This window comes from Schistocerca gregaria, chromosome 2 (genome assembly GCF_023897955.1).
Source record: "Schistocerca gregaria isolate iqSchGreg1 chromosome 2, iqSchGreg1.2, whole genome shotgun sequence".
Lineage (NCBI taxonomy): Eukaryota > Metazoa > Arthropoda > Insecta > Orthoptera > Acrididae > Schistocerca > Schistocerca gregaria.
The window spans coordinates 38,836,698-38,850,592 of NC_064921.1; the positions used below are offsets into that span (position 1 = coordinate 38,836,698).

The 13,895-nt window shown below is 47.7% G+C and overlaps 1 protein-coding gene across 2 annotated transcripts in view; it reads right to left on the reverse strand.

The window, feature by feature from the left end:
* LOC126336277 (caskin-2) overlaps window positions 1–13,895 on the reverse strand; it is a 942,083-nt gene that overhangs the window by 798,941 nt on the left and 129,247 nt on the right. The gene's annotated exons all lie outside the window — the stretch shown is intronic.

Genomic DNA, 13,895 nt, shown 5'->3' on the forward strand with positions numbered 1-13,895 from the left:
TGCATTCTATCCGACCCCCTGTATCCCTAATGAGTAGAGTAGTAATGCATATACAACACCCAGTCTTCACAAAAGTGTAATGTGAAAAATTTCCGAACCTCGAGTAAATTCCAAAACATTCTGCGAAGGTGTTGCGCCATCAGTTCGTATATATTTGAAGAACGTCATACTTAGGAGCCAGCCAGAGCTTCTGATGAAGTACACCACCCTTTTCGATCAAATTATTTACGGTGTCGTCGTTACTTCTGTGGCCACAGTTAAAACGGCGCTATGCAGGCTGATGTACATAATTCTGGGATGGTCGATTGACGTAACTCGGTTGTGAATAATGGCGTATTTTATCAGTAGCTCTGTGTGGGTCTTAAATACGACACTGTCGAGTCAGCTGTCGTTTCTCGAAGCGAGCGAGCACAAAACCTCTGCTCGAGACAGCAGAGCCAGAGAGAGACGCCAGCAGCGGCCGTGAGGCGTGACGTCACGTGGAGGGGAGGGGGAGGGGGCACGCCGCCCCCGCTGCCGGTCATATTGTCAACTCTCGTACGTATAAGCACGTAAGTGAGAACGCGTACTCACTTTCTGACCGTTATGCTGAGCTGATCGTTAAGCGATTACGTGACGGGGGGCTGACCGACGACTATAAATGGGGACGGGAAGGACAGCGTCGTCAGCGGAGAAGTGGCGACGGCAGAACGGGCGGGTCGCGAGGGCTCCGTGACCTCTGACGCGAGCTGGTCAGCGGACGTCGGCTGCGTGACAAGTCCCTTCTCTGGCTGCCCGAGTCGACCGTCGGTAGTGCAGCTGTGCAGTCGAAACGGTGAGGAGCGACCACGGCTAAACCGAGGAGGGACAGGAAGCACTGAGGAGGTCGGTTGTAACAAATCACACGAAATGAGCAGAACGGACGTTTGCTGAGTTCCTTAGTGTTAAAGTAATCCGGCTAGAACAACGACTGCGCGTCACGTACAGAAGTGACGGTTGAAGTGGTGTAAGCAATGAACGGAAACGAGTGCCGAGTCGCGTTCTGCCGTTTGCCAGTTGGATGGGAGCGGTAGGGTTCGACAAATGCCTGGAGAACGTGTGTGAGTGAACTTGAAGAGAAGTGGTGACGGTCGTGGTTAGGCTGTCGTTCACTTTCTGCCGAATACGGAAGGATGCGAACACGGCGGCAGTGGTGTGTACACTTGAACACTCCCGAGGTGGCCTGAGCGGAACACCTCTGCGGCTCTGCAGCCACCACGCGGAACCGGCGCCTTCGCCAGCGCGCCTCCTCCGGTTTCGGCTCTGGGGGAAGGACGGGCTGCCACTCCTCGACAGATTTCCAGACGCCTCGTCCAGCAGAGTCAACGTCGTCAAAAAGGCGACGGAGTATTACTCGCTTCAGTTATCCGGCATTCCTTCGTTTCTAGTATTTAACTGCGACGGATCAGATGTTTCGTAAACATTAAAAGTCGAAAAGTTTCCTATGTCAGTGGTAGTGTAAAGTGAACTATATTTCAAGTACCAATCCGCCGTTGTTTCTCCTTCGCCCTTCCTTCGAGCTCTGCAGCCTACACCCTGCCACTGAGCGAACGCTCAGCTGGACATGCAAATCCACGCCATCGATACATACGTTTTGTTATTATTATTATTATTATTATTTAATGCACGATTGTTATGCTTTCGTGCAAATAGGTGCGATAATGTTCACCAAAGGCTCTCTATACCACTGCGGCATCGGTAATTGTATAAAATTTCGGATTTTTTTTGCTCAGTAATCGCTTTCACTGTTTATCTGAGCGGCTGAAGCAGACGTGGCCTTCGTCTTCACCTTTAAGGCTGCATCGTTTACTTTAGGAGCGAACGTGTCCATTCGAAATGTAGTAAATGACGAAGTACGGTTCCCTTTCACCTCCCCCTACATTTAAGCACTAGGGATAATAGACAAATCGAGGGAAGAACTCAACCAACTACTCGGAAGTATCTGCAGATTTTGTGAGTACATACTGCTGCAGAGCACATACATCGACACAATTAAAGTGAGCCGGGAGTCGAATGAGTCGGGGGAATGGAGCAAGTCGAACATGTGAGAAGCGGCAGTCAGAAATGCTGAGCTGCGACGTACCGCTGACCGCCTGCCCACGGTCGCTCGCCTCCGGGCCTCACGGCCACGGCGACGCGTCTCAGCGTTAAGGCCGGTTTCCACTAGGGCTGCCGCGCGTAAGGCTAGGCGCAAATTGAGACGCGTATAGCGCGTGCGGCGTGACGCAGTAGCGCGCGTTTTTGTAACATGACAGGTTCAAACGGAACCGCGCAAATTGCGACGCGACGCGACTGGGCCGCGACACGCGCCTGCGCCAGGTCGGTTGAGGCACAGTTCCTCGCGCCACGCGTCGCGCTTGCCTCGCTAGCACCGTGCGAAATTTGAGGCGGGGAGCGGCCATATGCTCACATCGGAACGGCGCATATAAGCAGTAGTATTATTGCCCATACGATAAATTTTGCCTTACTGTGTACTGAATTTTATTGCCTTTTTCTAGTGTTTTGTTTGTCGCCAGTTAAACGCTCCAGCTTTCTTCGTCAGCACGTTATACTTTTCTGTTATTTATATCTGCACATCAAATGGCTCTGAGCACTATGGGACTTAAACATCTATGGTCATCAGTCCCCTAGAACTTAGAACTACTTAAACCTAACTAACCTAAGGACAACACACTACACCCAGCTATCACGAGACAGAGAAAATCCCTGACCCCTCCGGGAATCGAACCAGGGAACACGGGCGCGGGAAGCGAGAAAGCTACCGCACGACCACGAGATGCGGGCATATCTGCATAGTTTTGTTTTGTTTCTCTTCTGTCAAGAAAAATGTATACTTCAGTAACTGATGAGCCATTGGCCGCTGGAATTGCGCTATATGCCTCCGCGATGTTTTCAGATCGCAAGAAGCGACATGGGGTAGTTAATAAGGAAGCAAGGGATATTATAAAATCATGTGATTAAGAATCAAGGCAGTAAAGTAAGCTGCCTAGTAAGCTAGCGTATCTGTACGATCCGTTACAAGAATTTAGAAAGGGATAATCTCCACAGGTGTGATCCCTTTGTGCTTTTGGTAAAAAGCGTCCAAGATCTGAAGTATAGCAGTTTCCTTGTGATTACTCTGATATGGATGTAATAATGTAATACGACACACTATACTACATGCATGTGAATATCACATTTCCACTGCAAGCTAGAAACAGTCGAAAAGCAGTCACAAATAACAATGTTTTAATTTTTTAATTGGTTCGCCGTGGTGAGAAAAAGCATTTCAATTGTTGCTTGGACATTATCAGCATTAATAAACTAATTATACGACAACAGGCTACAGAAATGAAAAAAAATGGTCGGTATTATTACGAAAGTAGGAATATGCTAATAGGGTGTTATGATTAGATATATTTAATTTGTTAAAATGTGCTGCTGACAAAGGCAGATCTACTTTCATGACAATGTTTTTCGAACTCCATCTCACAAGGCACACATGGCTCGCTTGTGCATTCCTGTCGCGCGCATTATCCTTCACTGCTAACAATACACTGACCATTGTGTTGTGCGACAGAGTAATTGTTTGTTTTTCTCAATAACAACTATTTTATTCGTGATCACACATTGTCAGTTTGGCAAGCCGTAGGTGAGTAAACAGTATCTGGTATGTGCCTATCGTTCCGCCTGAAGGAACGCTCGTCATTATTTTAATACTAATCAGATCAAGAGAAGGAATAAAATCATTTGGTAAGTTATGTTCCAGTCGCTCAGTGTTAAAAATACGATGGGTTACGGGGATTCCACCAAAATTCCAACAGAATCGCAAATCTGGTGTTGTGCGAGTTGTTAACCTTTTCTCATTCGAAGAAGCATCACCATTTATGAGTAACGGCCACATTTCTCTTAGCGACTGGTTTAATTGTACTTCCTTTGTCACAGTGTAATTTGCCAAACTCATCTCACAGCAGCTATTAAGACAGAATTTCGAAACGGAGTGCCTCATTACACAAGTAATTGGCAATCACACAGCTCAGTTGCTTACGAAATACCTCACAGTGTCGGTTTTCAGTAACATAAAAGAAGAAATTTCATCTTAACTTTATACTATGAAGCTCTTGTTTCGCTAGCTGTCGATAACTCTTAAACAATTACTGTCACTGGAGTGAAATAAGTAAGTAGAGATAGGTCACCATAGATAAGAAAGTACCGTGTGTTTAATAATTGGCAAAACACTCTCCTCCTCGTGTGATATCATTCGCCAAACTTTCGTGTCGATGTCTCGAGCGGTTTAGGATATACGAGAGATGTTGCGAGTATTCATTCTCGCGGACGTGAGATCGGAAGTGAGCGCGCTACATGAGATGCATTTTCTCGAGATCGGAGGCAGATAGAGATCTCCTCCCAAGTCTAAATAAAAATTCAGCATGTTAACTAAATTTCATACGTAGCAACATTGGTGTAATACGCACCAAACGCAAAATCACAGAGACCCCTAATTTTCGTTGCAAACTTTTGAGTTTTGCGTAGTGTCTTAGTAAAATGTGTACATGACAATAAGAATGGTCATTAGCGAGGTGATGGGCACGAAGCTGACATATAACGCCACAAGTAAGGCAAAAATCATATACTTTCAGAGAATAGTTTCTGTAAAATCGTTTGAGAAAGAAAAAAAGGTTGCACGCGCCTCAGTTCTGTCAGCGCAGAGCGTCGCCAGTCGGCGCGTGCGAAGTAGGGTGTACGCGTCGCTATATGCGCTGCACCCGCGCGACCCGTGCGTGTCGCGCTGTATGTTGTGTCACGCCACACGTGCTGTACGCGTCTCAATTTGCGCCTAGCCTAAGCGGCGTCAGCGGCGCGTCGCGGTTTGCCCGTGTCGAACCGCTTCCGCTGCCGCGTGCCGCGCTCCAGGCGCGCGCCGCCAATCACAGAACGCGCTGAGCGTGACGTCAGGTACGGAACCCAGGGCCACACGAACTTACGCAGAACCACTGGCGCGGACACGGCGGCAGCTATGAAATACTTCTCATCCGATTCCCAGGAAACTATTCGGTACAAAAATTTGATTCTTGGGCATGTTACAGCCTGGTATCTTCTCTCGATAATTTACGTAAACCTTTACACGAAGTTTAATGAGTGTGCAGAGGTAAAAACGCATTGCGTGGACTTTGTGTACAGTTCATTTTAGGTAATACATTATTGCGTATGAAATTTAGCCAACATATCGAAATTGTTTTTAAAGCTGAGAGCAGAACGATAGCTAGCAGCGTTCTCGCGACGCGTCCACTTGGCCCTGCTCGTCGTAAACCATGTGGTTGCATCAACCGCAAATTTCCTGAACGGTTCAACAAACCGAAACTTGTTTTTTTGCCAACGATCACTTGTAAAAAGTCTTGTATTTCGTCGCACGATAAATTTTCAAAATCTGTTTATCTACCGAGATATGAAAGTACCTACAGTTTTTCGGAAGGGATAGATGAATTTTTTAAACGGCATTTAATAGAATGTGGAATTAGAAGTTAAACCGAAACTAATTTGCTGGTCACATGCTGGAGGGGGGCGGGGGGGGGGGGTGAGCTAAAACTTAGATTATGGAACATAAGCACATTTTCATGTTCGCTCTTTTTTCTTCTGTCACTAGCTGTAGACATTTTACCGAAAACTTTGATTTGAAGTCGTAACTACAGAGAGTTCACCTCATGTCCCTTCCTGTTTTGATTGTTTATGTACATGTTGCCAACCTAAAGAATTATCTGCTGAAAACTAATGTCTGTTTATTTCTGTTCTCCTTATATCTGTATGTATGTGTGGCTAGCCAGTGATAGTTGTAGAAAGTTGAAAGTGAATGCAGTAGTTGTCAGACAGTGGTTGAAAGATTTGGTGTTCAGCTGATTTCAGTTTTGGTTTAAATCTTTTGTGGAGGAGTGCATGGAAGAGTAAATTTACTGCTTACATTAATAGATAAAATAGCAGAATAGCGTTTCAACAGATGATTATTATCACAATACTATTGTACGGAAAATCAAAAATTGGTATATCTTCAACCAACTTCGTCTTTCCTTCATGTATGTGTAAGATATAGTTAATCAAACGCACCGGGCGTTTGAGTGGGTCCCGGCCCGGGCCGTACCTCAGTGGTTGTCGGTCATTGGATACGGCTAGCGTCTGCCGCTTCCAGATGGGCGGAACGCCAATTCCGCGAGCCGCCGCGTCAAAGCGGGAAACGCTTGCCGCTGCCGCGCTCTAGTGGGAACCGGCCTTTACTCCACGTCGCTGCCACGCGGTCGGAGCATCCGCCGGCGGCGCGGCACGGCTTACGACCGGGAGGCGAGGCGGCCGCCGCACGCCGCCTCCTGTGGCAGACGCGCCAGCGGAAGCCGAGCCCTGCCGCGGGCGGACGGCTCGCCAGCACGGCCGCACGTCGCCACGGCCGCCCCCGTCTCCTCTGTTTCCGGCCCTCGTCGGCGAGCACACCGAAGTCCCCTCCGGTTCCCGATTCTGCGAGGTTTACGAGTAACGCCCCCTCGGGAACAAGTTTCCCGGCCACTGCTTTCTCCCGCAGCGGCAGCAGCCTTAACAACTTCCGCGGCAGCTGTAATTACAAATGAGCGATTCCATTAACTCCTCCAGTGTGGAGGGAGCACGCCGTCGCCGACACGGTGCAGCGCCCACGCGCCCCATTCACGGCACACCCACGCACAGACGTCACTTTTTAACCGCGAGCTCGTGTTTCTTACGAATGCCAGTGAACGCTTCCACAGGAGGACCGCTTTATTGTTCGAGAAAACGTGTTCCAAAAACTTGGAAGGAAACTGAGGCGTGACGGACCGACCAACGACGACCGCAGACAGACTAGCTCGGACAGAGAGGGCATTCCTGGACAAATATACTCCAGTGGTATCGAACATCGGCCTTGATTTCTGTGAATGTACGTTTCGAATACTGTATTGTGTGGAAGTTAATCGCGGACCGTGGAGAATCGGAGAGCGTGTGTTGTGGTACTACAGAAGGACGTTCCAAATTAGATGCACCGATAACTCCTGAAGAAAGGCACGTACGCGAAACACGAGCAAGAGGGATTCGATGACGAGACGTGTGGTAGGACACCGGGAATGACTAGAGGGAGCTGTAGACTCTAAAAAGTGAAGGGGAAGACGGAAACTGGAAAACATACGGCAAATAATTGAGGACGCAGGGAGCAGCTGCTACACTGAGAGGGAGAGAGGAATTCGTGGCGGTTTGTATCAAGCCAGTCACAAGACCAATGGAAAAATTAAAACTATGAAATGACTGTTTAGCAATAATTCTTCTAGTGAGATCGTCCCAGAATTTTTTTCCCAATTCCATGCAGTACCTTTTCATTAGTTATTCGATTTCCGCATCTAATCTTCAGAATTCTTTTGTAGCATCACATTTTAATAGTGTCTTCTCCCTTCTTGCCTGTACTGTTTCGGTCAATGTTTAACTTTCGTGAAAGCCTATATCCAGACAAATACCTTCAGAAAACACTTCTTAAGATTTAGGTTTGCCAGTTTGCATTTCATATACTTGCTACTTCCGCATCGTCATTTTCTTTACTATCCAAATAACAAAACTCGTCTACCTCTTTTAGTATTTATTCGCTCAGTATCATCTGATTTAATTCGACTTCATTCCATTACCCTTGTTTTACTTTTGTCGGTGTTCGTCTTGCATCTTCTTTTCGAGACATTATCCATCTTTTTCAACTGCTCTGCCAAGTTTTTTGCTGTCTCTGACAGAATTACACTGTCATCGGCAGACATCAAAGTTTTCACAATACGAATCTTGCAGGATTTCTGCAAGGTTCGCTGAAGAGCTTGTGTGAAGTTGTAAGGTACGACACGAGGTACTGGCAGAATTGAAGTTCTGAGGACGGGGAGTGAGTCGTGCTTGGGTGGCTCAGTCGGTTGCCGGCACGGTAGCTCACCATGTTAGGTCAGAGTGCTAGTTGGCCTCTGAGTGGAAGGGTCAACAAGCGAACTTTAACGGATGTCATGTGACGTCCGCAACAGACAAACACAACGAACAACGAAAAAAAAAGTCGGTAGAGCATTTGCCCGCGAAAGGTAAACGCCCCGAGTTCGAGTCTCAGTCCGGCACCCAGTGTTAATCCGGCACGAAGTTTTCATTTCTTCTCCCTGAACATTAATTCCGACTCCAAATTTTTCTTTGGTTTCCTTTACTGCGTGCTGTATCTACGAATCGAATAACATCGGGGACAAGCTACAACCCTCTCATACCCTTCTCAAGTACTGTTTCCCTTTCATGCCCCTCCAGTCTTATAACTCCCATCTGGTTTCTGCGCAAGTTGTAAATAGCCTTTTGCTGCGTGTATTTCACCCCCTCTTACCTTTAAGCTTTTCCTACACATCCTATAAACGGAGGTTTGCCTTCCCCTAACTTGCCTTAACCTGTGAGAGCAGTTCTGTCCGCGTGTTCCTACACTTCTTCGGAATCCGAGCTGGTCTTCCTCGAGGTCGGCTTCTACCTGCTTTCCATTCTTTTGTAAGGAATTCGTGTTAATATTTTTCAACCATCACATACTGATAGTTAGGTAATATTCACACCCGTCAACAACTGCTTCCTTTGGAATTGAAATTATTACGATCTGCTGCCAATCTGAGAGTATTTCGCTTGTTTCATATATCCTGCACATCAGATGGAAGAGTTTTGTCAAAACTGGCTCCCACAAGACTATTCTGACGGAATGTCGTCTACTGCAGGTGCCTTCTTTCAACTTACATCTTTCAGTGTTCTGTCAAATACTTCTCGCTGTATGATATGTCCCACCTCATCTTCACCCTACGTCTTATTACATTTCTGTAATATTGCCTTCAAGTTCATCCCCCTTTCACAGACCCTCTATACACCAATCCCACCTTTCAGCTTTCACTGCTTTTCCATCTGAACATTTTTGGCTCATACAGCTACTTCTCTCTGTAACTCTGCTGTACGCCTTGTCTACCTGTCCCCTAGTTACGCATGTCACTATAGTGCTGCATTTTTCCTCTAGCCGGTTTTGCTTAAACCTGTTGCAGTTTACGTCAATTTCGCATTTAAAATGTCTGCATTCGTTTTTGCTTGGTTCAGTTGCCGAATTTTTATACATTTTTTCTTTCGTCAGTTAGATTCTATATGTTCTTTGCTATCCAAGGTTCATAGTAGGCATTTACTTTTATTTAATCGGTTCTCTGCTGCCTTCACTGCTTCGTCCGTCAAAGCTAAGCATTCATTTTCTATTGTATTCATTTGCCCTGCCTCAGTTGTGTGTTGCCTAACGTAGCCTACGAACGTTCAACAACCTCTGGTACTTTGAGTTGGTCTAGATCCCAAAAATTCTCCCGCTCGGGTTCCTGTTTCATTCCTCTCCTCCAGACCACATACTCCAATTATTTTTCCTCGTCTTCCTTTTCCTACTAACGAAATTCATTCAGTCCTTTTATGATCTGCTGTGCTCACGTAAGAAAGTCCTGTTCATCCTGCCACAGAGCTTCATTAATTTCACCGAATCTAACTTCTACCTACTCATTTTTCTTTTTAAATGTAGTGACCTTCCTGGCGGATTAAAAGATCTTCCGTGCCCCGACCCGTGGAATGCCAGTTTTGTTTTACGTTATTTGGACATCTCCATAAGCAGTATGCGAATGAGGGACTACTTCACCTCAAGAATATCTCACATCGTCATTGAACCGCATAGAAGAGCTGCACGGCCTCGGAGAAAATAACGGCTGTTCGAAAGTAGAAGCTCAGCGACAGCGGACCTGCCAACCGTCCATACTGTTGCCCCTGCAGGTCGTTGCTTCTGTTCAGAAACCACGGGTTAGTCCGGCCTCTCCACAGACAGCCCTCCGCTAACGTGGGGCCTTCGGTAGGGGTATCCGTGCCGTCGACGTGTTCAGGCCGGCCTGCCTCAGCGTGCACACTGGAGGCTCGCCTCGTCCAGAAAGGAGCTCGCAAGCTGCACTGACAACGCCACCATCCCAACGCACTGTGCGTAAGGCCTTCGGACAGTAATTTACGTAAATCGTCTCTCGTTTAAACCGTTGCGCTAGAAGAGTTGCGCTCTATCAGAAGGGAGTTGTAAGGAGTGTGTCAGAACTCTCCTTCACATAAAAGAATATATCCAACTTGATGCTATTCTTTGCATTGTGTAAACAACCTGACGGCGAAACATGGCAGCGCGATTCTGAGCATTGTTGTGTCACGAGGTCTGTCTGCGAGGGTGGAAGTAGTAGTTTCGGTCGAGAGCTCGGAGACACAAGACGTGTCACGCTGCCCTCACATTGGTGACGGCGGATCTCGCCACACTCTAGGCCCCGTTTCATATATATATAGCCAGGACAGCTTTAGATGGATAACTACGCTCGAAGATGGAATTGGAGGTAAAATTCGCAAGCATAGCGCAAAAGCAATTGCAGGGTTAGGCTCATGATTGTTGGTCCGAGTTTGCAACAGTCGCATGTTTTGCTCGTCAGTCCTGCAAGTAAGTCCCGTAGTGCTCACAGCCACTTGAACCATTCGTTTTCTCAAGGAAAGAATTTCGCTGGAAGTGTTTACGCTTTATCGACTAACTGTATCACTGTTGTTTGGTTGTCAGTGGACAAGTCGGTGCGACTTGGTGACTTTAGAATAAGTGTGGCTGCAGCCTTTTCCACCGTGTCGCAGTTAGCTGTTGCGCAGTGCCCTGCACCGACATTCCTGGCCGTGTGGGCTTAACGGCGCGCCTCCCCGCGCGGTATCGGTATTTACTGAAGAAAGGCATTCGTGGCCGTCGCTTTGCTTCGGAGGAAGAGCTGCACGCCTGGGTACAGTCGCGGTTCCTTAGGCCACAGCAGAAACTCTTCCACGACCACACTGCCCGTCTTCTCTCACAGTGCGAAAAATTTATTTCCAGTTACGGCGATTACTTTTGAATTTATAAACAATTTAGTTACTTTTTTCCAACGGCCGCGTTTTCATTGACTGCGCCTTATAATTCTGGCTTATTTTCTACCTCGAAGTTCCAACGATCTCGGTTTCCGACGAACGGAATTGGTACATTGCGCTTTTACACACCTAATGCCCGAAGTGTGCATCGCCATCGAACGAATTCGCCGCAAGTTACAACGGGGAATACAGCGACATGACGGATCGGCGCTGTAGATCGATAATCGTGTTGTTTATTGTACGCTTCCGGTTTATGCGAGCCCGTTGTCACAGTGCCTTCTTCAGGTACAGTTAAGAGAGACGCTCTCGGTCCCCGAGACATTCCCACCGTTTGGAGCAGCGCAGCGCACCGTCGCACGTTCCAGGGTAGGCGCAGTCTCACCTCATACTGGAGAGCACGTCACAGTGTGCGACGTGTTCTGCGTGCCTGCCCCACAGCGGCGGGGACGTGTCGTCGTCGAGACGAACACCTACAGCTCCGAACCATCTTAAGCGGGACATTTGTGTATCTCGAAAACGGTCCACCTCTTGTCGGGATGCACGTTTGTAAAATCGTAACCTCGGAACAACTGTTTCCAGCCGTTGAGAGCTATTTGCGATAGCGATTATCCTCGACGGCTCGTGTCAGATGTGAAGAAACTGGCAAAAGTCCAGAGAGAAAGACAAAGTACGCCACTCCGAGATCATTAATACGCCCTGACTTAGTAGAGACTGGTTTCTTTTGTGGATTGCGCAGCACGCTCTGGTTATCAGGTCGTTACAGACCTCGACACCGCGCATGCGCAGGAGATGAGGCTGTGCCGCAGACACGTCCTGCGTGTCTAGTAGGGGAGACCGGGGCTCGCGTTGCCGTCTGTAGAGCAGGGCACGGTGTCCGTGGAGCGTGCGCCTCCCACCGGAGTCAGCAGCTAGGCCGTTGTCCTCGCAACGAGCGCCGAACAGAACGTCTGACGCAGGCGGCCGCGAACGCAGTTCACCACACTCCGGACTCCGGACCCCACGACGCCGTCCTGCCCCGCCTTCTCTCGGACTTCCCCCGACAGTTACTCGACCACACTGCACTTCCGCAGCAATACTCGACACAGAGCGGCGCCAACTATGCACGCATTACTCGTTGAAGGCGTCGAGTTCCTTAATATCAATCTACTTGTGCTGTCTTTCTCCCACTCTCTGACATCCTACCTCGTGTTGCTAACCATTGAAAAACAAATAATCTGCCTGAAAACATTTTATAATCGTAATGTCATAGTTTTAATCGACATCATTGGTCTTACCTGAATGTGGACAATGTGTAAATAAAGTTAGAAATCAGATCTCACCCAAAAAGCTGTGAATTCCGCACCTCCAATTTTTAACACGAGAATTGCTACGTGGTCGAATTTTCAAGATCCAAACGACTGCGATAAAACCTGCTCTAGCTAAGATGATCGTGTCATTGTGAATAAGATTCTGGAGCACGTACGAAGCTTTATACTCGTTAGCCAGCTAATCAAAATACCAAAAAACACGCACTTCAAATACCGCAAAATTAAACAGTGTACACGATATGTTTGTGCTCAGCTGGAACACGGTGGTTCGGGTCGGGTGGGGGGGGGGGGGGGGGAGGAAGGGAGGGGAGGGGGCGTTCGGAGACGGCGCTACCTGACTCCTGGCGGCGGCACGCGCAGCTGCAGTGTTGCCGACTTGCTGGATTTTCCACTAAAAAATTCTGGTTTCTGTCCTCCTTTTAATGGCCTAGCGTTGCTTCTAGTGCCTGGTGGATTTTATAGTGGTTCGATAGAATTCAGTTTCAGCTTCTGAAAATGCGATCTCTCAACCACTAAGCTATTTCTATGTTTAGGAATATGTTATTTGTACTTTATTTGATTTCAGGAGTATGTAACTTTTACTGCGAAGAGAACACTCACGCATTAGAATGTGACATCAAAATAACCATCACACTCTGGGGCCCCCTGTTCCCTGTCGAATGAACAGTGTTAAGTAGCACCCGGTCGTAGGCGGCCAGCGTAGGCGCAGAGGGTGCAGCAGCCGGTTTGCAGCTGGGGCGCTCACTCACTTCACTGTCGCTTCGACTAACCTCCGAGCGCACAGTGCGTCACTTCAGATGTACAATTGTGATTCTCAGTGTATGGTATTATTTCACGACTTCGTACGTGTTTAACTCTGTCGAAGCCACAGCATACGCAAAATGAAATGAGAGAAGGGCACTGCGGGCCGAGAGTGCCCCATTCGGGGAAGTTCGGCCGCCGAGGGCAACTACTTACTGCATTCGACGCCACACTGGGCGACTTGCGCGTCGGAGGTGGGGATGAAACGACCACAAGGACAACACAACACCCACTCCGTGAGCGGAGAAAATCTCCTGCCCCACACGGGAATCGAACCGCCCCTTGGCGTGGCATTCCACCACGCGCACAACTTTTTTTAAAAATATTCTTTTCTTTCTTTCTTGTTTTAAAGACGCTACCTTCTTTTATTAAAGGTAGTGTGTGCACACAACAAAATGAAAATAATCAATATATCAAATTAACCTGTAGAGACAGCAACGTAGCCACTTTTTTTTTATGGATAAAGGAAGGTCGTTCCTCTTCGGCTACATAACCATTATCATGAAAGTCGTCCCGTTGCGACATGAGGACGCTCCATACCACAGCCCGGATTTTTCGATGACTGTCGTCTCGTCGCTGTGTTGTTTCCACTGTCTGTTCAATCTCGTTAAAAAAGAAACTGCAAACAGGTTCGAAGGTTATCTTCTCATGTCACGGATAATCCAGCTGCGAGGCGGGTTATGGAATGCGCTCCAAAGAAAATTACAAAAATATTGTCTGCATTTAGGGTTCTTGACGTTCGTACAATGTCGTTCGCTGACATAATAACAAAAATCGGGTACTGTCTTTTCGTCATTGCCGAATAGGTAGTGAACAGCGTAACCGCTAATCCACGTCACA